Raw genomic sequence first — 27,553 nt, 5'->3', positions numbered from 1 at the left:
CTGAATGCCTTCTGCTTCTCTTTTGGCTGATGCCGTGTGAATATCCTCCTGGCGTCCACGGGAAAAATGTTTCCCAGCTATTAATCAAGCCATTGATTTAGGAATTTTGCTCAGGGAAAGAACTTAGCCCTCGCGCCGGGAAAGGACCATAAATTTGCAAGAGGAAGAACTTCTGGGGCTCAGTTACTCAACCTCTTCCTGCCTGTGTGAATAGACAGAGTTTTGCAGACCAGATGCAGGAGTCAGCACCACAAGAGGGGCAGGGAAATCCCCACCTTCTTCTCAGCCTGGAGGAGCCATGGTTTGAACATGTTCAGAGCCAAGAAGCCAAAGGCAGGAAACAAGGTAAAAATCCCCCCCTGGGACTTGTGCTTTTTGCTGACACACGCTCACTGCTGGACAACAGAAAATGCTGAGATGCTCAAAATCATTCTCATTCATGGGTTCTGTGCATAAATCCCATTAAAAGCAATGGGATGCCATCAAACATCCCATTGCAATAAGCATGGCCCCACACCACCTCTCTAACCCCAATGCAAAGGTTTCCCAGACCACCACCTCTTCCACCAACACATCCCACCATGGCCAGGGCTTTCACCAAGGCTGAGCTACCCCTGGGCACAAAAAAAAACACAAAGGAAACAGAACAAAACAGAACAAAAACATTGCAGTCTGCATAAGGGGAGAAGCCTGGGGCTAGGCTAAGCATGGATTTTGTGCCTCTTTAGCCAGAAAGGGCTGTGCACAGCTGATTTGAATAAGTTATCTCACTGATGAACACATCTTCCTGTTAAAGAAAACATTGCTCAAGACTGAAAGACCTAGTAATTGCTTTTTGAAGCTTTTTTTTTTTTTTTTTTTTTGTGTAGGCCTACCCACTTTTTTTTGCCTCTGTCCTAAATAGCACAACTCCCACTGATTTAGTAGAAATATCATGAATTAAGAACTAATGACTCAATTCCTAAGAATAATTTCGGGTGCCTCTATTTATAGGTACCAGCCTTAAGCTCAGAAACATTGGCAACCTCCAATCCTCTATTTTTTTTCCATCATGCTTTGATATCACAGCGGAACAGTCTGGAATTCAACACTTTACAGTGTTCTCTCTTTCTGGGTAGCTGCCCTTTCCAATCCAGATAGCTCGCAGCACTTGATTTCTCAGGAAGGGACATGGGCCGTCAACTATTTTCAGGAAGTGTCTGGAAGCTCAGTTTAAAATAGCAGTGGGGATTCTGGAGGGCAGATGCAAACTCGTCCTTTGGTGGTGGATTAGAGACATGAGAAAACACTTCTGAAGGGCAGCTGGTGTGGTGGGCAGGATGTGGAAATGATGTGGGTGAGAGCAGTCTTGTGGGGCAGAGAATGGACAAGCAGAGGATGGAGAAGGAGATTGTGTTGAGACGAGGCATGGAGAGGCAGGGAACAGAGAGGTAGAGGATGGAGACACAGGGTATGGAGAAGCAGGGCACAAAGAGTTAGAGGTGGGAGAGGCAGGTCATGGAGAAGTAGCCTTGAATCTATTTAACCCTATGGCAAACAAAGGACCTTCAAACTTCTCAAACCTGTATAATCAGACCAACCCTAATGACTTTTGACATCCCTTTTCAAAGGCAATTCAAAATTTTCAGAGGACAGATACTAGCCAGCCATCAAAAAATTAAGGTAGGAAAGTCACTCATGGGTGACAATAGAAATCCATGGATCCATGGTGTATATCTGTTACCTAAAAATAAAAATAAACATCAACAATATTAAAAAAAAAAAAAAAAAACCTCTGTAGAAAATGTAGAAACATCTATTTGTAACAGAAATCTCCTGTGTTGTTAGCTGTCTGCTTTTAGGACTATAGCATGCCTGTTACTTTAGGGAAAAACAAACAAACAAACGAAACCACAAAAAAAATAAATTGCATTCTTGTGTTTATTATTTAGAGAGAAAGGGTAATTCCACCTCGAAGGTGCTAGCAGATGGAGAGGCTGTACTTTCTCCACCATGGTGCTCAGCACAACATCTTGGTGCTGGTGGCCACCTCCAGCATGCTGATGTCAGGAGTTACAAAACATATCAGTGTGGTGGTGGCAATCGCTTCTGTTCCAAGACACATTCTTCTTCTCTTCTTTGGAAACTCTCTTTCTTCGGAAATACTCGGCTGAACACCTTTTGCCCCTCCTCTGTCCTGCTGCAGGCTGCTCGGGGAGAGGCAGGATGCTGGCGAGGCCAGCGCATGACTCATGCTCTGGGAAACTGAGCGTGATGTGGCTTTCCGAGGAAAGAACACATGAGCAAGGATTTTTTTTTTCTTTTTTTTTTTTAACTTTTCCAAGGGGACTGGGGCCATGCAGGACAGTGGCACTTAAATAAAGAGGCCTCCATGGCACAGCTGTTGGGGGACAGTGCAGGAACCCCACTGCATCCCCTGAGACCACAGAGGTTGCTGTTGTGGTTCAGGGGATCTTGCTTTCACAGGCCAAAAAAAAACCACATTTTGGGGCACAGAGAAAAAATATAATTTAGGGGAGAGGTGAAACAAGCCTTTCTGTAGCAGCACCTCCTTGCTGCACTAGGTGCTGTGACCCTGCTGTTATTAGGAATTATTATTAGGCATGTAGATGCTTTGGCACCTGACTCACGTGCCCGAGTGGATTATGCTTTTCTTTGGAAATCCTCTGCTTTACACCTCTTCTGAGCATCTTTCCACCATCAGCCACCTGGCACGCTCCCAAGGCTGCTCACTAGCCTCTCCTGTTCAAGGTGACATGTGTAGGAACCCCACAATACTTACATGAGCTCGAGTGTCCCCTGTAATGGGATGGGATGGGAGGTGGGCTCCAAGAGGGGTGGTACTGGGTGTCACCTGCAGGACTGGTGGAACCTGGCAGCTCCTGGCACCCTGGCGGGTCTCATCCTGTCCACGGTGAGCTGGTAATTTGCCAAAGAGCTTACTCAATGTTATCTCTCAAGGAAAAGCAGAATGGAAATGGAAAGCCAAGAAAAACTCAACCCAGTTATCTACTGGGTGGAGAAAGGGATCAATATTTCACCTACCCACAACCAGCAAAGGGATTAAAAATAACAGGGAAGGAGTCAGGGCTGGTGACACATCCTTATAAGAGGACAGCATCAATTAATGGGCCTGGGGAGTGTGGCATCTCCTAAACCACTACCCAGCTTTGGCAGGTCACCCTGCTGGCGGGGCTGGCACGGAGATGGTTAAGGTTCATGCAGGTGTTTCCCTGTAATAGGCACTGTCAGATACCTTCGCAGCCTGGATGACCATCTGGTTACTATAAAGAATGGTTTATGGGATCTCATCCTGTTTTTTGACTACTATAACATAAGTATTGAGAGCCTGTAAGTTATGGCTTCATAAAAATAACAGCTTAATAATGAGAACGACTTTCTCCTTCCAGACCATGCTAAGTTCAGGTGTATTTTACCCCTCCATTAAGACTGTAAAATGAGACAAAAGAGACCCAGACATCTAGGGGGAGGAAGAAAAAAAAAAAAGAAAAAAATACCAAAACCCTCTGAGAGCTCTGTTTTACATCAGTGCATGAGCAGAGCTCAAAGCTCTTTGCAGGACAGGGATGAATCCTGGGCTCCATTTTTCAGAAGGGGAAACTGAGGCACGGAGCTGTAGGACGGCTTGAACAGCATCATCCAGGCAGTCATTGGTCAGGGCAGGAACTGCATCCTCAGCTGGAGGTCTCATTACAGCTGCAGGCTGCATTTCTACAATTCAAGCTAGCAGTGCAGCTACCCAGGAGTTGTCCCCCTTTATCACAGCTATATTTAGGCTGTTCCTTTGTACTTTGAACTACTTCTGTATTTCCAGCAAGCAATAACTATCTTCAGACTCGGTTTCTCCATGTTTTGTGGGGTAGCAGGGCAGTGTGTAAATATATGATTTACTCCTTTCAAGAAGCAGCTGCTAGATCTGGCCCAAAATTGTCTGCTTGTTTTTTTTTTTTTTTTTTTATAGGTAAGGATGGGAGAGGGCCTTCTGCTACACATTTCCTTAGGACACAGGAATTTTGGACACCTAAAATCAATGGTTTTGAGGTTTTTCTTGAGCACTGCCATCAAAATACTCTCTCTGTTTTTTATTTTTATTTTTCCTCACAATAAAAGCTTTTTACATAAATATTGCAATGCAAGACTGCAATTCAAGTAGTTGAGTTTCCTCCATCTCTCCACCCTAGTGTAGTGCCACACCACCACCACCACCACCACCCCAGCATATCTTGCACACAACGTGCAAACTCTGTAAGGATCCCTTTTCAAGCCTTTAACATCAATGACAGCAGTGTGGCAGGAAATCAGGGGATGCCTGCTTCTTTTTTTTCTGGACAGAGCTGGCATTTTTATTGATGGTGGTGCTGTGCATGAAATGCTCTGCAGGCTAAGACCACAGGTGAGCACAGGACAGAGCTCATGCTACACAAGAGGAAGGGCGAGCACGTGTTTAATATGTTGGCCCGTGTCTTGGAAGACCCACTTTTGGTTTCAGTTGTCAGAGACAACGTGCACGACCTGCAGAAAGTCACACTTCTCGTAAAAGGGGGCTGGCAGGAGGGTAGTTGTGCCAGTCAGTGGGGTGGTGGGGTACACCAGTGAGAGATGTAGGTGGGGAAGGAGTCATCTGCCCTGATTTTAGGTAGCACATTGCTGTCTGATTCAGCCACCCTTTACAGGCAAAGGAGAGAGTCATCAGGTCCCTGCTTCTCCAAAGTGATGGGCCCCCAGTTGAGCCTTGGGAAAGGGGAGCCAGCCAACCTCACCCACACAGGGATGTGGAGCAGGGATGCCTGGGCAACATGCTTGTCTCCCGCACTATGTTCATCCTTTGCAGGCTAATTAGCCATCATCATCATGAAAAGACACCTGACCAAAGCCCAGAGCAGGCTGGGGTCCAACCTCTGGTAAAGGATCCCTATAATATTTAATAACCTGCTTAGACAGCACAGGGAGAAGTGCTGGACAACGGAGGGCAATGGAAATGCTGCCACCACGGGATGTCCCTTTCCCCCTTGGCACAGGACACGGCTCTCCACAGCCAGCACCTCTTGGTGCTTGCACAGATGCTGGACCGGAGCGGTGCTGGGTTTGGGGGTGCATGCATCTGAAGTGCACGTCCTGGGTGCCCAAGACTGAGAACAGTGAAGGCATCAGTGCTTCTGTCACTTGTCTGCCAGGGAAAACTCCAAAACTCCCTGTCTTTTTTTTTTTTTTTTTTTTTCTTTTTAAAGACAAGGCTGCTCACGGTGCCTTGAGATAGGCTGGGGGAGCTCTGGAGGGAGCCAGGGCGCTGGAGACCATTGGCTGTGTGTCTGGGAGGAGGCAGGGCTGGGATTATCTTTCTCCTGCCTCCAATTTGACCTCTTTGCCAGCAGATTGTTCTGATTTTCCACATGGAGGGATCTAGGGACCCTCTCGAAAGTTCAAACTCCCAGCCTCCTCCCTGCCGGCAGCAGCAGAGCTCCATGCCCCATGCTGCAGAAAAGCCCTATTTCACAGGGAAATCACAGGGAAATGAGCTTCTGAGCATCAGTCACAAATCTTCATGCACAAATTGGGGTATTTCAAGTCGCTTTTACACAGGACCATGTGGTTTCGAACGGTCAAAAACTTCCACAGAAAAATTGGGATTTGGGGGCTGCATTTTCTGCTGCTTTACCCGCAGAAGACCCGGGGGAAATCGCTGAGATGGTTTCAAGGCAGAGTGCTTCCAATTTTCATTTTGCAACAGCATTTTATTTCAAAACTTGTGTGCCGTTAGCTACCAAAAAGCTGCAAAACAAAAGCACAAGAATCTGAGCGGTTTCTTGCAGGTTTTTGCCTAGCTCAGAAAGGCCAAACATTTCCATCTTTAGTCAACAGGAATTCTTACAATTTATTTTTTTTTCCAAAAACTTTCCTGGTTCAGCCAGCAGCCCTGACAGATCAGCTCCTTGCACAGCTCCTTCTGACAGCCTCGCTGACTTCCTCCACGCTGGTGCAAGAATTTGGACTTGGGTTAACCGAGTATTGCCCATTGGAGCAACGCCGTGCAATGCAGCAAAACACCTGGGAACGCTCAGCAGTGTCCGTCTGCCCTTTCCAGCTCACTGGGGCATCTCAAACCAGAATTTCCCAGTCCGTGACTGGAGCACCGAGGCTCTGCAATCACGCGTCTTAATAACAGGTCTTACCCAGCACAGGAGTGCTCTGTGGCATGCACATTATTGCTCCATCTGCCCTGCTTGCAAACATTTATTATTCTCTGTGACACATGCTGTAAAACTGCACTGAGGTAACTATGTATAGTTGGCAATTTCCATTCAGATGAGCTGAAGGAATTAATGAATTTGGAAGATTTCAGATCTGTTGAGATAGGGACAGGCGATGGCACGCTTTAAAATAATCACTCTCAACCGTGCACAACTTGAAACCACCCTACTAATCACAGGCAATCTGAGCGCTTATCGGGGCAGAGGGAGAGCTCAAGCACCATTCAAACCCTCTAATAATGGTAAATGATTCCACAAATGCACGTGTCCAGGACTCGGACTGCTTCCAACGCTAAGTGCTCATGAAAACTTGAAGTGCTCCACTGGTTTTAAATCACTGTGCAGGGCTGACTGATTTAAACTATCAGAGCACTTTTCTTTCTTTTCTTGCATTTTCTTTTCCCTCCACCACCCCCCTTCCTTTTCTTTTTTTCCTTTTTTTTTTCCTTTTTTTTTTTTTTTTTTTTTATGAACACTTCAATTTGGAAGCAAGTCAAACACTTTAGTCTAGTGGTTCAAGACATACTGAACCGATTTAGAAATATGTCTAAAAAAAAAAAAAAAGGAACAGTAAATTATGTTTTAAAACCCTTTTGTTTTAGAGCATTTAAGCAGCAAGGCTTGCTGCTGGAGCTGGGATGTGTTAGCCAGGGCTGGGAGTCAGCGCTGCGGTGCAGGCGTGAGCCCTTATCTGCTCGATCACATACCTGCTGCAGGGGCACATCTGCCCCTGTGCTGCTCCAAAAATTCCTCAGCCTGTAGGTGCAGTGCTGGAAGTGGCCTGAAACATAAATGTTGTGCATGGGAAGGGGAAAAGATGCAGCAGATCCCCACCTCCACCCCTGCCCGGGCTTCTCTGCACAACGTTTGGTCTCAAGCAGCCTCGCAACCTGAAAGTGAAACTTTCTGGTGAGTTCACCCTTCTCGAAAGACAGGATAAAGCTGAAGCAAACAGCATAAATAATGGAAAAGTGAATTGGACTTTTAAAAATTCCATCGCCTTTAATAATTCAGACTGATTATAACATGCTGAAAGGAGCTTTTTTTTTTTTTTTAATTACTCCTAGCTTGGCAATCTCCCATTAGACACGAGCACCTCCATCGAAAATCATCAGCTAACGATAGCTGGGTCAGTGTGAGACGAGCAGCAAATTGTGCTGCTGTGGATGTTTATTCGCAGGGAAGATCCACACAGCCATCCTGCACCCAAGGGTGGCACAGGGATGGAGGGTGCGGGACCCATGTCCTGCCCTGGCTGCAGCCACACTCGGGCTTGCACAAAGCCTTCAGCCCAAAACTCCCTTGGAGACAGTAAATCGAAGCTGCTTGTCACCGTTGCTGGGAAATGAGTGCAGCGGGAAGGAAACCGAGCTTACGGTCGCAGGCATGAGCTGAGGTTTCCCTCTCATGTAATGTGGCGAGGTTGAGGGACTGATACAGCCACAGCGAGTGGGGGAAATGAGGACGTGGGAGCGTGCCAGGCCGGGTGGTAAAGACAATACCAGGCGACTTTGAACAAAGGCAATCCTTGTGCAGTGACTCGGGCAGTGCACACCACCCATTCCCTCCCCTAAGATGCTACAGGTGTCATCTGCTGCTGGCTGGGACTTGCTGCCAAAGGATGAAACACGGGCAGGCCACCAGCATCCCCATCACCAAGAGCCATATCCTTATCTTGATAGATCAAGGAGCTTCTGCGGTGACAATGACCGCATGACAGTGACATCGCCTTGGTGACACTGTCGTCAAATCACGGAATAATTAAGGTTGGAAGAGATCTCCAAGATCATCTGGTCCAAGCATCCCCCTACCATCAACACCACCCACCAAACCATGTCCCTAAGAACCACGTCCTCAAGACATGCTGGTGGGTGAGGAGCAAGGCTCTGGAGATGTCAGGAATGGAGGAAAGCAGATGGCAGGAGAAGACTGGAGGCATCTTGAAGGATGTCTGGGAGCTCTCAGTAGCTGAAGGATTGCCCTAAGCATTGGCCTGGCTCAGAGCAAAGTGGCTGAGACATGGACCAGGAGAAGTCGCGAGGCCGTGGAGCAGCTGAGAAGTGCCCAGCCTGGGAGGAGCAGGAGAAAATGCACAAAGGGCTCTATTGTAGCATGGCTCCGCTTGCAAGACTCAAAACTGTGGTCACAGGAGCCGGGCTGAGCTCTGAGGTTGCAGCCAGACTCGTTTAGCATTTTGCGGGTCGTAATTTACTAGCAAATATAAACACTGGCCACCCACGGGATACACCCCGCTCCCAGAGCAAGAAGGTAGATGGGGAGCATGGCCACCCCTTGTCCACTGCCCCCACCATGCCATCTGCCTTGTGGCTGCCCAGGAGAACGTTAATTATATATTTTTATGCAGAGACACAATGGCAGCCAGAGATGTCAGCCAAGCATAAGGGAATAAATGAGGCCCAAAGTCACATTGCCAGCACTCTGAGAGAAGCAGTTCCTGGGCTGGCTGTGCTGCAGCCCCCACTCCAGCAGGGACAAGGCTCTCCCAGAGTTTTGGAGTTGATTTATCATGCTCATTTTTGGCCAGGATACCTCTGTGAGAGGGCACACAGTGGGACGGGCTGCTCCAGGCCCTGCCTGGGCTTGGTGTGGGACAGGAGGAAATATCCCTTCACCTGAGCCCCCAGTTCCCACATCCATCAAGCGAGCACAGCCGTTCCCATTTCCTTTGCAAAATGCCTCCAGCAGGAAAAAAATAGTGTAAGAACAAAGTACGAGAAAACCAGAGTTTTCTTTGGCCCTGTTAAAACTACTGTGAGAAAATGCAGCTGTTCGGGAGCACTTAATAATTTATTTTCTTTGCAAAGCCTCACCTTTTTGTACCAGCTGACATTCATTAGCCACCTCCAGCTCATCGTGACTCAGAGACACCCTCGCTATCACCACTGCCACAACAGCATGGTCCTGAGCCCAAACCAGCACCTTTCCCTCAGGTCAAGGATCCTAGGGAACAGGGGTAATGCCACACTCTTACATCGAGACCATTTTGGGGTCCATCCCTGCACTCGTATGTGCAACCCTTGTGCCTCATCATGAGTTATGCCTCATTGACCTAACTCCACATCTTTGCGTTTTGCTCCATGGTGCAGGACAGACGAGCCCCCAGGGACCAGACCTTTCCTCCCCCATGATTTTCAGGACACCCAATATGTTCTGGTGGACCCTCAGGGGTCCTGGGTTCATTTAGGTCTGGAGGAAGCTGTCCCCTCATTCCTCACACAAGAGAAGCAATGGGGCAGGGATTAATCCCTCTCCAGAGACACGAGTTTTCCAAACTGCCTCGTAAAGGGAGCAGCACGTTGCAAGAAGAGAAAGCTCCTTTGTTTAGGATAGCAGCTGTAATCTCCACATCAAGCACATGTTGGAATTCATAAGTGGCCATTTAGCCATATTCTGACAGCAGAACGAGCAGCCTCGGAGCAGCAGCCAGGCCTATTTATAGAGAGGAGGTTTGAGGTAATATCCTTACCTTGGATGCACCGTCTCCACTTAAGAGCCTGGCTTACAAGGGAAAGTGATGCCAGACAAGCCAAAAAAAAAAAAAAAAAAGAAAAAAAAAAAGAAAGAAAGAAAATGCAGGAGTCACGGCTCACTTTGCCTGGCTTGCTTTGCATCATAGCAAATTAAATGCTAAAGAGCAGTAGAAATCTCTAAAACCTCCAATTCTTTCAGACTTTAATAAGAAATGCTGGAAAATGTGTAGCCACTGAGGTTCCTCAGGCCAAACCTGCATAAACTTATCAAGTTAATGCATCACTGTTGTCGCAGTACAAGAGCGTTAGGCAATCATGAGCTACCCAAGAGGTCAGAGCTCAGCCTACAAAGTTTGCTGACCTTTCTGTTGACTTTACTGCTGACATTCGGTGGCTCAGGAGAGCTTTTGGACGCTCACTGAGTGTTATCATGAACCGAGGCTGTCCCCCCATATTGCGTCAGACATTGATGCCTTGAGTATGTTAAGTCCAAGGTGTTTGGCAAAACTTGAGCAGTGGTGGGCTAGGTGTCCTGTATAGATGGCTGGGATCCAAGTCTGGCTGAAACCACAGGGATTTGGAGCTGGTCTGGGACACCTCAGAAATGTGGATTTTTCTCCCAACAGGAGCTGGGAATCCGTGGAAAGGGGAAAGGACACCAAGGTGGTGGTGAGACCTTTGCATGCACAGTGGTTTGGAGAGCTCTTTGAAGGGCTGCACTAAGAATAACAAGATGGCTTGGCTGTGGCTTGTAAAAATGATAGTCCAAGGCTGAACTGTGTCTTGGAACAAGGCATGGTGGGATGAGATTCAGCTCACAGACAAAATACCTAAATTTAGCCATTTCATTTAAATTTATTGCTTATGCTACATGTAGGTGCCTCCAGGCCAGCCAGGAGTCTGAGAGCCAATTGCCACCTTTAGAGGGATCATGTTGGCCAAATGTGGGTAGTTCCCTTTGGGTACCTGAACAGATAAGGTCAGTGTTGAAGAGCTGGGTTGAATTGCCCCAGGGTGGTGCCTTCACCTGAAGATCCCTTCCTCTTGCTATATTGAGGGCAGGATATGTATGACGGCTCCCAGAGGGCTCATGCCAAGAAGTAACAGCACTTGGGTTGGCTTTAACAGCTGCTGAAGTTTAGGGTTCAGAGCAGGACATTTCATCACCTTGGCTCACTCATCCTTCTCAGAGAGAAGCTCATGCTTCTGGTTCTTGGCTAGTACAGATGGCTTCGTGATCTGCATACCAAAATCTTCCTAGGACCAAGATCTGCTACACACATTGCTGGTACCATAGGGAGCAGAGGAGATGCTCACACATGCAACCTACGAGCCCCACACAAGCCATCCCAGCACTGATTCTTCCAAAAGAAGGATGCTCCCTTACACCAAATATTAATTTCTGTTTACCTCTTGGGTGTGAGAAACCATTCCAGCGCATCCCAAACCTTTGCATCATGCCTGTAATTAAGTTGGTCCTCTGCTGAATGTCCTCCTCCAAGGAGGTACAATGAATTTGGGGACAAGTATTTCACTTGCCAGGAAGAAAAGGGGTAGTTAGGGGTAGGAATCTCAATTCTGATAGGGAAGCTGCTCTAAGAAGCTTCCCCCTATTTCCCACCAGCACACAGGAGCAGGGGAAACAGCCCTCTGAGATACCTCTGAGCCCTTCCCCTCTTCTCTGAGTTCAAGCTGCTGCTGCTGCAGGGACAGCTGAAAACATCCTGGTGTGCGAGGGAAGGAGAAGCTGGCCAGCATCCAGCATCAGCTTCTGCCGTGGGGGGAGAGCCCTGCCTTCCAACAGATGCTGGGCTGTTACAGCTCAAGAGCCCCACTCCCTTATCTCCCAGGGGCGTCCCTTGTTGCTCCTTCACTGACCAAATTAACCAGGAGAGACTGAACCAGGAATCTGTATATTTTGTGATTAAGCATACATGAGAAGCCCAAATTGCAGGATTCTGTTAAAGAAAGCAACAGAACAGAGAAAAAAATTGTTTAGTAAATCTCTCTGCAGTGCATTGGTGAAAAAGCCGAGTGATACGGTCTTATAATGTGTTGAAAATTAAATATTTCCATTCCTCTAATACGTGTTGTGGTCATTAAGCCATTAGACAGCAAGTGACTAAAGCTAAATGGCTAACCTGAAGCCCGGGATTTTCACCACGCCACCCAAGGGCTATTAATATTGTGTTTTATTATTTCAAGGGTGTCTGTTAGTTAAACGGGAGGCTGTACCAATCCTACCACAATAGCAAAGCACCGATAACTACATCAGTTCAAATTTACTAGATTAATAACGACACTAATGTAGTCAATAGCAATCAGCACAGGTTCATGGAAAGGGGATCCTGTCAAAGTAAACTCACCTTTTTGCTGTTGATAGGGACAACGGTGTTAATAGAGTTGGCACTTTACAGAGCTATCGGTAGCACAGGGTATTTTAAGCTGATTAAATCCACTTGGCATACGTAAAATCTGCGAAGAACTGGACACTTGATAGATCTCAAACCTTAATTGCAACAGGAGACAATTCACTGAGCTCCTGTGCTTCCAGTGGTACTTAGCAGAGCTCAGGTTTTGGCCTTACACTTTAATTTTTTTAGGAATATTCCTTGATTCCTTGAGACTAACACATCATTTAAGTTTTCAAATGATGGGGAAACCTAGGAAATGCCAAAGAAAGAAGAGGTCAGGGGGACTGGGTACCCCTGATTGCTTGCTATGCTCATTGCAGGCAAACAATATGAATTTCTTGGCAGCCAAATATACATTTATCCTTTGAGGACTGAAGACTTTCTGTGCACACTTACAGTACAGAACAATGCCCAGGAAGCAGGTGTTTTGAGAATTGTTTTCCAGGGGGTTAGAGGGATCCTGAAGGTAAAAGCAAGCCCACTGCACAGAAGTAGGGAGGCTGTGGTCTGTGTCCGGCACAGATCTGATGGCTGTGGGTGTTGACATGGTTATAATTCCACCGTTGAAGAAATCTTAATAAATTGTAGAGAGCTGAAGGATGATAAAAGAATTTGAATATATAGATATGGCATACACTGACATGCTTAAAGGGCCCTCAGGGTGTCTAGAAAAGCAGGGGAAAAGCTAAGGGATGACTTGACTCTGGTGATAGAAGTATATTCAGCTTAACTGATACGGGCATAATAAGATCAGACATCCAGAAATTTAAGCTGGTCAAATTCATATTAGAAACAAGATATATATCTTTCAGCAATGAGAAATGAATCAAATACAGGAATCATTTCCTAAGGTTGGTATTTGAGTTTCCATCCAAGGATTTTCCTTTTTTTAAAACCAGATCAGATATCTTTATGTTGTTGTTTTTGTTGTTATACATATATATATATATATACATATGAATAATATATTACTAGATTAATAATGACACTAATGTAGCCAATACCAATTAACACAGGTTCATGTATATATCAATAATGAAAACAAGAATAAATCCTTCCAAGTCTTATGATGTATAAAACTCTTAATTTTATATTTGCCCAGGATTCTGTAGATACGTAAAGGACCATAAAACAACCTACCCTGCCTCTGAGATTTGGGTCAGAGGACCAGGATCAGAGCAGTCAGCTTCTTGAAAATTCACGGGGAAAAAAATAAAATAAAATAAATCAGCATGTTAGTCTTTATTTCTTAGGTCAGAGAAGTTGTCTCCCCTGTGTTTCATCATTTTGCCTTTCAGATCGTGCAAGAAAAAGTCAGATTCTGTGGTGTGCCTGAATCCCCAGGTGGGCTTATCCAAAACAAGCAATTTAAAAACATAATAAACATAAGCAAAAATTATAAACCAAATATATAAATAAATAAACCTGGAACAATTCTGCAATGTCCTCTAGTCTGACTCTTCTGAATCATCAATTAATGACCTACTTAATCACATTAATGTTTTCTCTAGTCCTGATCAGACTTGCTTATGCTTAATGCTTTATTATATTGGCCTACTATTTAATGTGAACCAGGTATACACGAACATCTCACCAATCAGATCCATTTATCTACTAATGCTCCAGCAGTCACTCTGTTGCAAGAGAGAGTAGAACATGATAGCTAGATTTTTTTTTTTTTAATTAATTAGTTTGTCAAGCTTATTTTAAAAAGGAGAAACTTGAGCCTAAGTTTGCCTGTCAAGCAAAAAAATACTATGGCTAGATAGATTTCCAATGCATGAAATTCAAGAGGAGTTAGGTTTCCCTTTGTGCCTTTGAAGAGCTCTCCTTTGTGTCCAAGAGCTTTGTCTTGGCTGACGAGCTCCCGGCACTTACCCACAGGCAGTTCGGGGACATTTTGCTCTGTTTCCAGGAAGCACCGTGACCAAAGGAAAACTGAGGGCTCGCAAAGACACGTGCCAGCCCGGTGGTAATTGCAGCATTTCTAAGGATCACTTTTTTTTTTTTTTTTTTTTTTTTTTTTTTTTTTTTTTTACATATTTAAGGACTCAGTCATACAAATGCCCTTGGCTGCACACCAAAGATTGGACCTCAGCGTGATGGCTCTGACCTATTTCTCCACTGTGGCACACACATCCGCTGTCTGAAGAGCCCGGCAGCTGGAAAACATGAGGAGGAAAGAGAAATGAAGCTGAGAGAAGCCTTTCCAAATTCTTCAATCAGGCCCAAACAAGCTTTGAATGTGGGCTGCTCTGCTGTTGATTAGGTGAGCAGGGTCTGGGTGGGTTGTGTGTGGTGTCCATGTCAAGCATCCCCTTTTTCTCATTCTCAGCACGGATTCCAGAAGAGCCGCTTTGCTTTGAAAGAAAAGGGAATTTCCCCACGCCAGTAGAGCATCGCAGGATGCAAAGAAGGAGAGGGAAACCTCTTGTAACACAAAACCAGATGTTTTTGCAATGGATCTCAACCGAGTGGAAGAAAATTTAAGATATACTGGTAAAAAGAGCTTTATCAAGGGGGTGACTGAATGTGGGAAAGTGATGGAAGCAAATTTATGTGAAAATGTTAAACCAAAGTTTGGATGCATCTTGTAAGATAAAAACGTAGTTCACCTCTTCTTATTTTTAGGTTCTTGTACTGGGGAAGAGTCTGATTTGCGTTGCAATCTCAGTAAGCTTTGCCTTGTAAATAAGACTTCCTGTTGTCCTTCCTTCAGAGATGACATTTCCAGCACGAATGTTCCTTTTTCAGGGAGTGTTAAGCCTTCAGAACAGTCTGTGCTTACAGGACGAATCCGGATGCTCAGCATGTAACGTGTCCTCTCTGATGTGCTTCCATTAGGGCACCTTCTCCCTTTTTGATAGTGTCCTTTGCCCCAGAACCTAAAGTGCTGAATCGAGCCTTGAAATATAGGGTCCAGATTTTGCCAACTGCCTTAAATTAAATCACCTTTTCCTCTTCAGAGAGCCCATCCAGGCTCGATGGAGCATTGTGAGGTCCAAGACACACCAACAAGCTGGGTCAATCTCTGAAGGACTCAGGGGCACACTCCATTCCCCAGGAGCTCCTAGCCAGGACAAAGAGAGAGGAAGAAGGGAGAAGTGCAGCAAAGACTAGTACGTACCCTGAACACTCTTGTTTCATGCATATTGTATTATTCCAGCTTTGTAGGATTCTCACAGAATTTCTTGGGGGAAAAAAAATAGTATATATATATATATATGCAGCAGATGAATATCCTGGGCTTGTCAGACTGCTACAAATGTGCTATAGGGATGGGCTGTGTGCACAAAACAGGTGTGCTTGGGGCATGATGAAAGCCCAAGCAAATGTCTGATGTCCCAAACTTGCACAGCCATGATCTCCACTCAGAGACACTAGGGCTGGCTGAGGAAACACGGGCAGACATGAACTTTCTTGTTTTCTGATATATATTTTTTTCTGACCTTGAGGTTTCATACTTCATTTCTTTGCAGAAGACACTGGTTTTGAAGTCCTTAAAGTTAGGAGAGCGAGTTTGACATGCCTGGCCATAGATCAAGGAAGATTCTAAGTATTAGGAGCTATATCTGAATTGATGCTTGGCTAAATATCACACTTAGCTGCCATTCAGCCATCTTCCTTTGAATATTGCTGGTTTTGTATCTAGGGGTCATTGGGTCCAAGCCAGAGGGCTTGGCACCCCATGTTGGCTGGGCCTACACCAGCAAATCAAGCAGGGCCAGCTTGTCCCAGCCTTTTTTTCTGGCCCTAAGGGTGAACACCAGGACACAGCTCATTTTCATACAGTTACTCACAAAGCAAGTCATGTCAGTAGGATTACTCCCTCCTTTCCCCTTTCCCAAACCCCTCAGAGTGGCTTTGATAGGACACATACCCAGGTCCATGGGATGCTCTGAGCCATGCCAAGGCACTGTCTCAGAGCCTGCTAGTTTGCACGGACCAAAAATCATGCCAGGAAACAAGCTAAATTCTTGGTGTTCGCTGGAGAATGTTTGATCCCGTGCCCTAGTTCTGAGTTTACCAGCGTAGACATGAGCATACAGACCACCTAGTGCTGAGCTTAATTCAAGTGCTGCCATCACCGCCCTCCACAGGGTCTACAAGGAAGCAGGAACCAGCCTGGGATAGCAGACAGCCTCTTTGATCTCTGCAGCAACGGTGCCCCAGTGACGATGCGGGTAGGCAGCTTGAATGTGACCTGAGTTCATCCGAGATATCTCCGAGCTCTCCTGATAAGCCCTGTCTGGGGTAGGGAAGTGTTATTGCCCTGTTTGTGCCTGGTGGAGATCACACAGCCAACCTACACGTCTCTCCAGCTCCCTTCTGCATCCCACCCCCAGCCACCCTGGTGCTGCACCAGGTGGGCTCAGTCGTGCTCTGTTCCCATTTTCAGATTAATCTACCATCACATATCAGTGACTTTTCCTTGCCAAGATGATGGAAATATTCTGCTTTGGGGCTCAACCTACTTTTTTCCTTTCATAATCTTTTCTAGTGAGGGTATTTATTAATATGCCACCACTGTCTCAATTGTATTTTGGAGTGGGAGACAGATGTTGTGTTTTAATTTTCAGTTAAATGTGAAGAATCAACATGAAAAGCTTCAAACTTTTCATCTTTGAAGCCAGACAAGCATGGAGAGGTGTTTTTCAGAGCCAGGCTTGCTGGGGAGCTATTCATGAAGCTAGAGATGAAGCTATTTTGCTCCTCAGCCAAGCAACTTTCAGACATTACAGAGCATTTCTTTACCAGATCTAAAACTATGTTTTTCATCTGACCTCTAATTCTAAAGAAAACTGCACCTTTTCTTTATAGTACTTAAATTTCCGTTTCTTAAGAACTCTGCTCAGGAGAACACACAATACAGAAACAGTCTGCATACTTTCAAATATGCCAGTGGTGACCTTCTTTATTTTAATGTCAAAACAGGGGCTCAGTCCCCAGTTGTAGCCAAATTTACCGTGCTCATTTGCACCAGGCTACAGCAGCAGGTTGTGGCTGCTGATCTGTTCAAGTGGTACTGGCCATTTGAGTGATTTCTGTGCTTTTATGGCTTCTTTTGCACTCCCCGAGATTGCAAGAATTTTATTCTTATGTTTATTGATGACTTCTTTGCCTTTCTGGTTGAGGAGGAAAGCTCTCCAACCTAGCAGCGAGTAATGTGCAGACTCAAAAATTAGAAGGAAAAAAAAAAGGGACGTGGAAGTTGACGTTCTCCTTGAAAACCTTGCAGTTCTGAAGCCAATCTTTTCCTTTCAGGAGGGCCCAAAGGGCTGAGGTCTGTCAGGCCCACAGATGGATTTAGCTCTCAGTGAAGATATGACATAAACTGAGTACCTGCAAGCGGGTGATCGACTCCCAGCTCTCACAGCCACACCGCTGAGGAGAGGGACAGGATAACTCTCAGTTCTGGCTCATTACAGACTTGATGGTATCTCCCTTGTAAGTTACTAAACCCATTTTGTTCATTTTGCAACACATCAATTTTATGGCTGAGCCTGAAGTATTTACTCGTCCTTGGGGTTTGCAGTTGTTGAGATACAGGATGTAAAAGCTTGCATGTAAAATGTGCCTGAACTCTGCTACCCATTCAACAGCGAGTCAATAGTTCAGGAGTTAATTCATGAGAAGAAGGGAGTAAAAACACACCAAGGTCAGGATCTCATGACCCACGGTCTGTCTATAACTCTATCTGAAGGACCTTGTAATAGATAGGTATGTGGCTTGGAAAATACATAATGTTGTGGTTAAGTGAGGCATTTCACAAGTTTTGTAACATCGCACTACTGGCAAACTTTCTTGAGCGTACATCACATTCAGATCGGAGATCTCAGTGGGATGGAAAACGTTAGGGTGATGAAGGTTTTAAATCTCATGACACACAAGCTGATATGCCAAAAAATATTTACAAGCTGGTGAGCGTCCCATAAACTCCCTCCAAAGATTTTTCTCGTTAGGCATCGGAGGAGCTGTGCTGATTTACTCCAGAGCTCTGGTCCTCTCCTCTCCATAGCCCAGCAGCCAGGGAGTGCCAAGCTCAGGTAACCTCTCCAACAGCCCATTTGCTGTTCCTCCTCACAGCTCCAAGAGGTTTGTGTGCTGTCAGCACCCACAGCCACTTTCCTGGCTTTCCATCACTGATGTGGTATGGGGAAGATTTAGGTTTCCAGCTCTGCACATCTCAGGGCAGGAGGCCCGTGTTGAAGTATGGTTTCAAGGCATCCTCCTTCCCACTTTACCTTTAAAATGCCAAATTGTCCAGCCCTAGAGAAAAGGCTCCACCACCTCTGTAGTGAAATGTGAACCTGGTAAGACACAAGAACAAAGCTAAGCTCAGCAGGGCCCACAGGCTGAATGCTTTCCATCTGCCCAGCCTGGTGACCCTTGAGCAGAGCTTGGGATCCCATGTCCTAGTCTTGCACCAGGCCATTATGTGTGAGCTGGAAGGGGCTGGAAGGGGCTGGGAATGGTCTAGCTCCTTCACGGGAAGCTGGAGCACCTTTGCAGGATTACAGCTTTGCAGTATGGACAGCGGTTTTCATCATTAAAGGATGTGCTTACGGTGTCCAAGGGGCTGGTGGCACGGTCCTACATGGCCAGATGCTCTCTGCACTGAAGTTGTTCTCCAGATTGGACCAGGGAGATGACCTAGCTTGAAGAAAGAAAGGAAGGGGAAGGAAGATGGGACTTCCTAAATCCAGGCAAGGTCCATGGGGAAGAGAGCAGCAGGGGGAGGTGGCAGGGAGCAGGGACAGGGAGGAGGGCTGCTCTCTGCCAGTGCTGCCTCGTGCTCTTGTCTCATGATTCACGGGGCTGCTGCCAGCTTCTGGTGTGACCTGGGGTAAAATCACTGACTTTCTGTTCCTCATGTGCAAAACAGGACTCTTCATACTTCCCTTCATAACTGCCCTCTCTGTTTATGGCATGGGATGGTTGTGCCAGAGCATGTGTGGCTGCATGCAAAGGTACAGCTCTGAGCCCTGCTGGCTTCCTGCAGGACCTGGTGCTGTCACCTGAGCATTAATTCAAGGAGACATTTGTACCTGGACTTTTAAGGCAGCCCTTGCCCAGCCAGGTTCTTCCCCCCTTTCTCTTGTAGGTTCTTCTTGCAGCAACCTGGAAAATAAGGGGCAGGAGGAGGGAGGGAGTAAAGCATTAATGGAACAAATGCTCCAAACTCGCTTCCAAAAACATTTCCATCTTCCGGCAGCGTAGCAGCTGCGGCATGTCCGATGCTGTGTTTGCCGTAATGGTCACCAGCTGCAAGGAACCGCTTTTTTATTGACCAGAGCACTTCCTCGGGGCTGCAATAGATACCGAACACCTCCAGCTCCAAATTTTGCAGGTGCCCGGAGCTGGGGCTGGATTTCCTCTCTCCCCCCACTGCCCTCCAGCCCCTAACAGTGGTGCTCTGCTCTCCCAGCAGGTCTGAAGCCCCACGCACACCCATCCTAGAGCCACGGTAATTAAGAGACATTTAAAGAGGTAATATCAAAGATAAATTTGATAGCAAAAATAATTAAGAAATAATAAAAACTAAGACTTTTTTTTTTTTTCCAGGAGGATCTTTTGAGGAGGGGGGCTGGATATAATCTTTTTGAGCGCTCTATTATAAGCCCCGAGTTATGAATAAATCCATATTTTAACATCTGGGATTCATAACATCTTGCTGACAGTCAAATCTCATAAAAGATGTGGTGAGCTCTACAGATGTGGGAAACCTCATTCAGTGAGCTGCATAACAAAGGAAATCTAGTGCTTTTCCACTATTCCTTGTTAACTCTGTGTCTCACAGCAGTGGCTGGACGCTGCGGTCCTTACACCAGCGAGGAGCAGAGCTGCAGGGTCACCCATGCTGGGTGCACCCTTGCTCAGAAATGGGCTCAGCATCACTGCTGTAAAATAATGGGGGAAATAAGTGTGGGATTGCCGTCCCTCCTGGTGCTCCAGGCTCTGTGTTCATGGATCAGCAAGTAGTTTCTGCCTGGGGAGGCTCCCAAATAGAGGGGACGAGGTGATGGAAAGCACTACCCGAGGCATCACGAAGATGCGAGGCTAAGGGATGTGCCTAGGGTTTGTGAGAATGTCCCTTTCATCCCAGCACAGGATCTTCACGAGGTAAAACGGGGGGAAGGAAGGGAAGAAAAAGGGCAGGACACCCTGCCACCCCTATCTAACAAACCCATGTGAGCCGCCACGGCTCCTCCAGCGGGGACATAGCCGGTGGAGGTGGCCACAAACCAGACCCAATGCTTGTACTGCCATGGGCGTTACAGCAAGCCAGAGTCTCCTTTCTATTGGGTAAACCCAAGGAAAGCAAACAGTTTATTATGGTCTCGTTTAATTTGGACTTATATAAAGTTGGAGCATCCCAGCCTGTATTTAATGCATTTGTGGCGGTGGGGATTTTTTTTTTCCCTCCCCAAATAGCTCACCATTGATTTTCCTCTTAACAAGTGCTCCTGCTCTGACAGTGCATCTCACTCTCCGTGTTCAGACTAAGAGGTTGTAATCTTCCCGTCGGTGATATCTGAATCCCTTAGCCGTGGGCATGGTTATGTTTTCACTAAAAGAGGATTAGGGCCTATTAATCAATAAAGATGAAGTGGGTTAGCGGAGCCATGACAAAGACGGGGTTATTTCGCCCAGGCTGGAGAGACAGGCACGAAATAAAACAGCGCCTCAACAGCCTTGTTCTCAGCAATGGGTTTTAGGTGTGTGAAAGAAATGGGTATCGAGGAAAAAAGCCCTGCAAAGAGCTGATACCAGTATCTGGATGATCACCCCGTTATTTCATCAGGCTGTCCGCGGTACAAGTGCTGAGAAGAGGAGACCACGTCCCATTCTTGCCATCCCTGATTCCAAATCTCAAAATGCTTTATGGCAGGAGGGAAGAATTACTCGTGTCGGACAGAGAGGGAAACTGAGGCACACGATTTGTTTGTGAGCCTGTAGGAAATGGGAGGCAGGGCAGGAGAAGAGAAAATAGGCTTTGGGAGTGCAGTGAGTCCAGCCCAACTGGCTGCCTTGCGTGACTTACGCTAAGAGGCTGGCAGGCCTCTAGAGCAGAGCTAAAGCACTGGAACTATGAATTTCCAAGCTTTCAAATATTTGGATAGCCTATAAATATAATTTTAAGCTCCTAATCCCCCCCGTCAAATGGTGTCATTTTTTTTCATCTTCCTTTTTTTTTTTTTTTTTTTGGTTTCGACCTCCCTTCTTTGTAAAGGTTTTGCTAAAGCAGCCTCAGCTCTGACATCATCTGAGAATTTCATTTAACAAAATGTTTTGAATCATTTGTGCCGGTTCTGGCGACTCTGCCAATGGAAACAGTCCCTGCAGCAAGTGCGATGTTAAACCTTGAATGTGCATTTTTTCTTTCTTCTCCCGCAGTTGCATTCAGAGCAAAAACTCTCCCCTTGTCTCTGGGCCAGCCCTCCCTGAGAAGGGGCTGCTCCAGGACATTGGGAGCACAGAGTTTGTGTGCCCAGGCAGAGCTCATCCAGAGACGGGGCAGCTTTTTGTGTTCCTGTCCCTTGTAACCCACCTGGGGTGGCGAAGAGGAGGAGGAGAATGGGCTGAGGCAGCGTTTGCCTCATTGATGTCCTTGTATCAGGTTCTCCTTCACTCTTTTTTTCAGGAACAAAACGTCCTGAACCAAACAAGGCAGAGATGCAAAGATCTCAGCCCTCTGAGCTGCATTTAATGCTCATCAGCCTTCATAAAGCAAAAACAAGCAAACAAACGAGGTGGCCCTCAACTATCCCTGATGCACTACTGCCAGATGTCTTCCTTCTCATGGCTTGCATGGACAGTAGTTGGTGCTTGAGGTTGTTTTAGGAAGCAGGAATGTCCTTTTCAAATACTTGACCCTCAGCAACACATCTTTGACCTGCCAAACCCAAAAGATGTGCATAAAGAGCCTCTGCAAACACGCTCAGGCTTATAATAAGAGGGTGTAATAGATAGTAAGTGCAAATGACTCATTCACCGAGATTTTCCAGGATTAGACAGCAGCAGAAGGGCAACGGCTGTGTAAAATGGACTTTAAAAAATAATCTTCTAATAAGATTTTAATAAACCTGTTAGTAAATTACAATGCTTGACTTCAGGAACTATTTCTCCCCTGCAGTGTCTTTCTGCGGAGGTGAGGCTGCGATGCTCTGCGGCGTGTGTGACACAACCTTGACCATGGGCAGAGCCTGGCGGGGAAGGGATTCATCAAGTCAACGGATGAACAAAAAAATCCCACGTGTGGGGAGCAGTTCAGTCCCCAAAAGCTGCTTCAGGCCTCCCACAACATTTTCTTCTGGGATGCAACTCAACCTTCTTTACTTGGAGTCTCTTCTTGTCTTTTTCTTCCTGTTGTCCCGAGTAGATTGATTTCCAAATGAAAATAAATGATGGCTCTTGAACCAAAAAGCCTCCTCTTTTCATTGCCCTCCAGACTGCGTGTAGCAACTGCTGGCTCGCCAAAGCCTTGCTCTAAATCCGGTGTCTGGACACGCAGGTGCATATGCCCGATGCAGCGGGTCTGCCACATTTTTTTGGTACTTTTTAGAAGTCTGTCTCCTGGGGTCAGGTCATTACATGGGAATCTCGGCTCTCCTTTGGAGCAGAGAACTCATTTTTGCAGCTGCCACAGTCGGGGTGGAAAGCTCACGTGTGCGAGTGCTTAGGGGCTTGAAACCCAGAATGCAAACCAGAAGGACCCGGGGTTATTGGCCCTGCTGAATCCTCTCTGAAAAGTGGCCTGGTTGTGTTTAAGCTGGACCCAGCCCAGCTGCTCATCTGCTGGGAGGTGGTGGGCACTTTGGTCCCAGCAGGACCGTGTCCGTCTCCCTCTCTGCCTCCTGCTGAGGGCTGTCAGTCATTTATCCCATTGCTTTATGGAAGCTTCTCCCACCCAGAGATGTTGCCACCCGTAACGTTAACACATTATGTTATTAAGTGTATCTGGAAGCGTGTTTATACGGATATACACATCTTCCATTTTCATTTTTACTCTCTGGGAAAAGCTTTAAGCGAGGGGGCAGATGCAGCTCCTCTGTTTTATCCCTGTCCTATAGGATGAATAGGGAAAATAACCTTCAGATATACCCCAAAGCCCCCTTGTTACACCACAGAAGGGGCACTTTGTGGGGCTGCCCAGGTCCCTACTACCTTTGCACAGTTAACCGGGTGCTGCCTTTGTCCTTCCGGACCGTTAGCGCTGCAGCCTTCAGCAGAAATACATTCTTCCGATGGCCAGCGTCCCAGAAAAGCAAAATTTCTCTTTTGCAACCGCCCAGTGCTGCAACCCATCTGCTTGGCTAATCCGTGTGGGGTAAGGCGGTTTTGGGACGCGGCGCAGCGTTTCATGGCACGGTTGCTGGTGACGCAGGAGACCTAACGGGGCTGCTGCTGCTGGCTGGGTGGCAGCTGGAGGCAGGACACGTGGGGACACGGGCAGCAAGGCTTTGCTGCAGCCCATGCAGAATCCCTCCAGCAGGAATCCCTAGGAGATGAACGCAGTGTGTCAGGGTGCCAGCTTCTGCACGGGGAAACCTGCAGGCAAAAAGGGAAAGCCCGGATGGGTCACAACGTATTTGAGCAAAACCTATGCATCTGGCATGATTGCAGGTCGGAGAGGTGGATGCTGCCAGGCCCTCTGGGGTCAGGTCTCCCAGCCAAAGAGCTGGCATCCAGGAGATCTCCAGAGTTTTAAAGCCCTTGAAGTGGCTTTAAGGAGCCTCCAGCCCTCTCCTGTGCTCACTGGGGCAGCAGAAGGAGGCTGTGCCCTGCCCCAGTTGTTCCCATTCCCAGTTTAACACATTTGCCCCAATTTTGCATCAGAATGGGATCATGCTGAGATGTCGGAGCCTGAAGGCTTGGTCCTTTGCGGGAGGCAGGGGGGCAGTAACTTTTTCAGTCAGCTCAGGTATTTCCTCCAGAGCTCGTCTGCCACGTCTGCCACGTCACCCTGCACATATTTGTGCTCCGGATGGGGCTTTGCTGGTTAAAGACAGGTAGGATGAAGCCTTGAGGAAGCCTCTTACAGGGTGGTGGGATGGGACAGTGGTGGCTTTGCAAAATTTTCAGGGTAAGACCATGGCAAGGGCAAGGAACAAGCCCTGAGCAGCGCCTGGAAAAACCTTTGCCATCCCCAGACCTGGGTGCTGGCGTCCAGAGCAGCTTCACTGCAAAGCAACCAACAGACACCAAAATCTGCTTTTTCTCTCCAAAAGCCACCACCAGCCAGCCCAGTGGAAGGGCAATAACCCTCTCACCCAGTCTCCCTCGCAGTTTATGATAAAGAGCCTTTTGTTGCATTTTAATTTGCAAACTTTCTCTTCTGCCATTCTCATGTACCACGGTTCCGGAGACTCACATAATTATTTTTACAAGAAACGCTTTCAGACAAATAAGTCTGGGGAGGCTTGTAATTTCTATTACCTCATGGCGACTCCATTGATAGACAGCAGCACACCTTGGGAGAATTAGGGAGCAAAAAGTAATGGGGGTTTTGTCCTCGCAAGACAGAGCTGCGAGCACTGCCTGGCTCGCGGCCAACAACACCAATTACAAACCAGGAGCGGGAGACAGGTCCTAGCGCTGAAAAATTACCATTTTCCAACTCGCCCGGGAATGCAGAAGCCGTGCTGTAAGCTACCATTTCCTTCAGGGCCCGTGAGGAATCCAGGAGTGCGATTTCGGCCCCCCTAGGTGTTTAGAGATGGCTTATTGTCACTAAATGTGCCCAAGGATGGAGCTCGCCTTGCTGTTCCTTGCCTTTGCCGCTGCTCACAACTCTTCCCCGGCTGCTTTTTATTTTTCCAGAAGCCATTTCTGTCATGAGACCGAACACACGAGCATAAAAAGCAATTTCAGAGGCTGTGTCATTGGCAATTACACCTGAAAGCTGGAGATTTAATTACTGTGGTACCCGTGCAAGAGGAGTTGCGGCGGTCCCATCACGCGAGACGTTTCAGCGCTAAACCAGGCGTCTTCACCACATGTCAAGGAGCAAAAAGCAGAGCACTCAGCATCACCCACCCCCAAATCCCAGCACGAGGGCTCCCGTTGACACCCAAGCTAACAATTAGGTGGGTTAATTGAGGACACAGCTGTCTGCCTAACGCTGCTTTCCTCTCACACCTATTTTCCTTGCTGCTAACCATCGCTGGTGGTGGTGGAAGCCGCTCGGCACTGTCGCAATTCCCACTTCATGCCTGCATTTTCAATTAACACTCTTTTTTTTTTTTATTTTTTTTCACTCGGGTTGATGATTTTTGCACATTTGCTGGGAATCAAACAGTCCTGTCGGCACTCCTCAGCGCGTAGGTCATGTTCTGCAGCTCTCCCCAGCTACGAGGGTGCATTTAGGAGAGCGTCGTATTGTGGTGCCCTGGTAGGTACTGAGGACACAAGGAGCAGACAGCAGTTAGCACGTGTCACTAAACGCATCCGTAACCACCCAGCGGGTATATAACAGCACCAGGTGTGTTTGAAGCAAAGCCTCCAATTTTTCAGTTGAATGCCCATCTTTTAGGGGAAAAAACATTTTAGGGGAAACTTGTGTTTCAGATGTGTGGGGTGGGACGGAGCCCTGGCAGCAGGAAAGGCAGCCCAGCAGTGGCAGCTTATTGGGACTGCACAGTGCATGATAAAACCAGATGGGAAAGCACCCAGAGGCTTTGTACCCAGGGAAAATGTTTTTTGTGCTGCAGGGGTGGCGAGGAGCTCAGCATGCAGGGCTTGTCCCCCATTATCTGGCCACCCCGTAAATCTCACAGCATCTCCCTCCAGTCCTTCCCGCTGCATCCTGCGCTTGCTCTCAGCTGCTGAGCTTTGCTGGGCCGGTCAGCAGGGAATTTCCTCCCACTGGAGCAGTGCTCGCATGGCACCCAGCCAAGGAACCCAGCTCCGGGTCGGTGCTGCCAGCAGCCCTTGGCAAAGGAGAGCAGCGAGGGCTTTCCTGGGCACGGGGGAGAGGAGGATATCCCTGCTGAGATGAAAAAGCCATGCTAAAAACAAACAACCTGGTTCAGGTTAAAAAGAAACAGTTGTGTGTTGTTGGATTGTTTTGTGTGTTTTGTTTTTTTTTCCTCTCGAGTTTGTTTGTTGGAGGATGGAGTCTCAGAGATGCAACATCAACAAACTGCACGTCGAGTCAAAGTGAAATATTTCATTCAACCTACACAGGAAAACGTCTCATGTTATTTGAGGGCTATTTACCCTTCTGTGTACACTTCCACTTATTTATGCACATAATGTTTTCAGGCTGATTTTAAGACAAGAAACGCTGATTCAAAAAGAAGAGCCAGAAAGTTTTGTTTCAAAGCTCCTTTCTCTCTCCGACACACAGAAACGTGCAGACCGGGGTCAGAATTGCTCACTGCATGACTGAATCGCTGAATAATTCCTGTCCTGCACGGGGCTCTAGCCCACAGCGGCTTTACTTTCATCCAAATAAATATAAGCAAGAAGTGAAACCTGGAGGTCGCCGGTAGCCTTCCCAAACTTTTTCCAGGATATCCCCTTTCCCCCATGCCCTGGGTTTTGTGCCAAGCACAGCTAAGGGACGGTGACCAACGACCTCCCCCTCGCCCCACAGCCATGTCTGATAGAGAAGCGAGGTTAGGTTCCGCTCCCACCATACCGAAAGCTCTCCGGGTCCCCAGGGATGGCGTGGTGACACCACCTCGGCGCCAGGACCCGCGTCGGGCTCGGCGATGGGCGACCGCAGCCGCTGGGGTCCGAGACGGAGCCGCCGGGTGTAGCCTGCGAGCCGGAGGAAGCGCGGAGCCGGCGTACAACCTGAACTTGGTCAGCCGCGACCCGAACCCCGAAGAGGAAAGCCTGCACGCATGACGTCTTCCTGTTAGGAAATATTAATCACAGCCGTGTCCAAACATGGTCAACGAAACCTCAGGAAAACCACTCCTTTGGCGACCGAGCGCTGCACGCCGTCATGTTCAGGAAGGCAGCAGGGCACTGGCTGCACTTACGTGTTGCCTCCACGATGTCTGCATCTGGGAAAGAAATTCGGGTCATCCCGGCCGTGCTTTGGGAGTTGTCGCTGTCAGGTGTTAGGGTTTTAGGTTTTACGGAGCATCCCCGGGAGAAGGCAGCATCATAACTCGAGGATTCTCACCACACTGCTTGGCGATGGCCCAGCTGAACTTGTGCGGCAAAAATATGGCAAAATAGCAAAATTGAGGAATGTCAGGTAAACCTGTGCTTTGTCTGCTGATGGAAGGGGTTTGATTACTTGGGGTCAAAAACCTGCAGCTCTTCGGAAGCTCCTGGTACCCTGTGGACATCTTTGGCTGAAGGCCGCAGCAACCAGAGCTGGAAGGAACCTGACGCCAACTCCCTGCTGCCCCCCAAA

At 47.4% G+C, this 27,553-nt stretch overlaps 2 long non-coding RNA genes across 3 annotated transcripts; one reads left to right on the top strand and one right to left on the bottom strand.

The window, feature by feature from the left end:
* The first annotated feature begins 212 nt into the window (after nucleotides 1–212).
* LOC113842617 (uncharacterized) lies at nucleotides 213–22,426 on the top strand. 2 transcript variants are annotated; one of them, XR_011807121.1, is made up of 5 exons: nucleotides 213–345; nucleotides 14,223–14,443; nucleotides 15,141–15,293; nucleotides 17,440–17,622; nucleotides 22,313–22,426. It is a non-coding gene; the product is annotated as an uncharacterized lncRNA (long non-coding RNA). The 2 variants fall into 2 exon arrangements; XR_003495141.3 differs by lacking the exons at nucleotides 17,440–17,622; nucleotides 22,313–22,426 and adding an exon at nucleotides 16,275–16,450.
* On the bottom strand, nucleotides 22,236–27,229 carry LOC110354577 (uncharacterized). Its single transcript, XR_002406691.4, has 3 exons — nucleotides 26,822–27,229; nucleotides 24,787–25,577; nucleotides 22,236–23,727 (listed from the first exon to the last, which is right to left on the bottom strand). It is a non-coding gene; the product is annotated as an uncharacterized lncRNA (long non-coding RNA).
* Nucleotides 27,230–27,553: the final 324 nt, after the last annotated feature.

The sequence above is a fragment of the Anas platyrhynchos genome, chromosome 2 (genome assembly GCF_047663525.1).
Source record: "Anas platyrhynchos isolate ZD024472 breed Pekin duck chromosome 2, IASCAAS_PekinDuck_T2T, whole genome shotgun sequence".
NCBI lineage: Eukaryota > Metazoa > Chordata > Aves > Anseriformes > Anatidae > Anas > Anas platyrhynchos.
The sequence above is the reverse complement of the archived record's forward strand: the minus strand, read 5'-3'. Positions and strand labels throughout refer to the sequence as shown.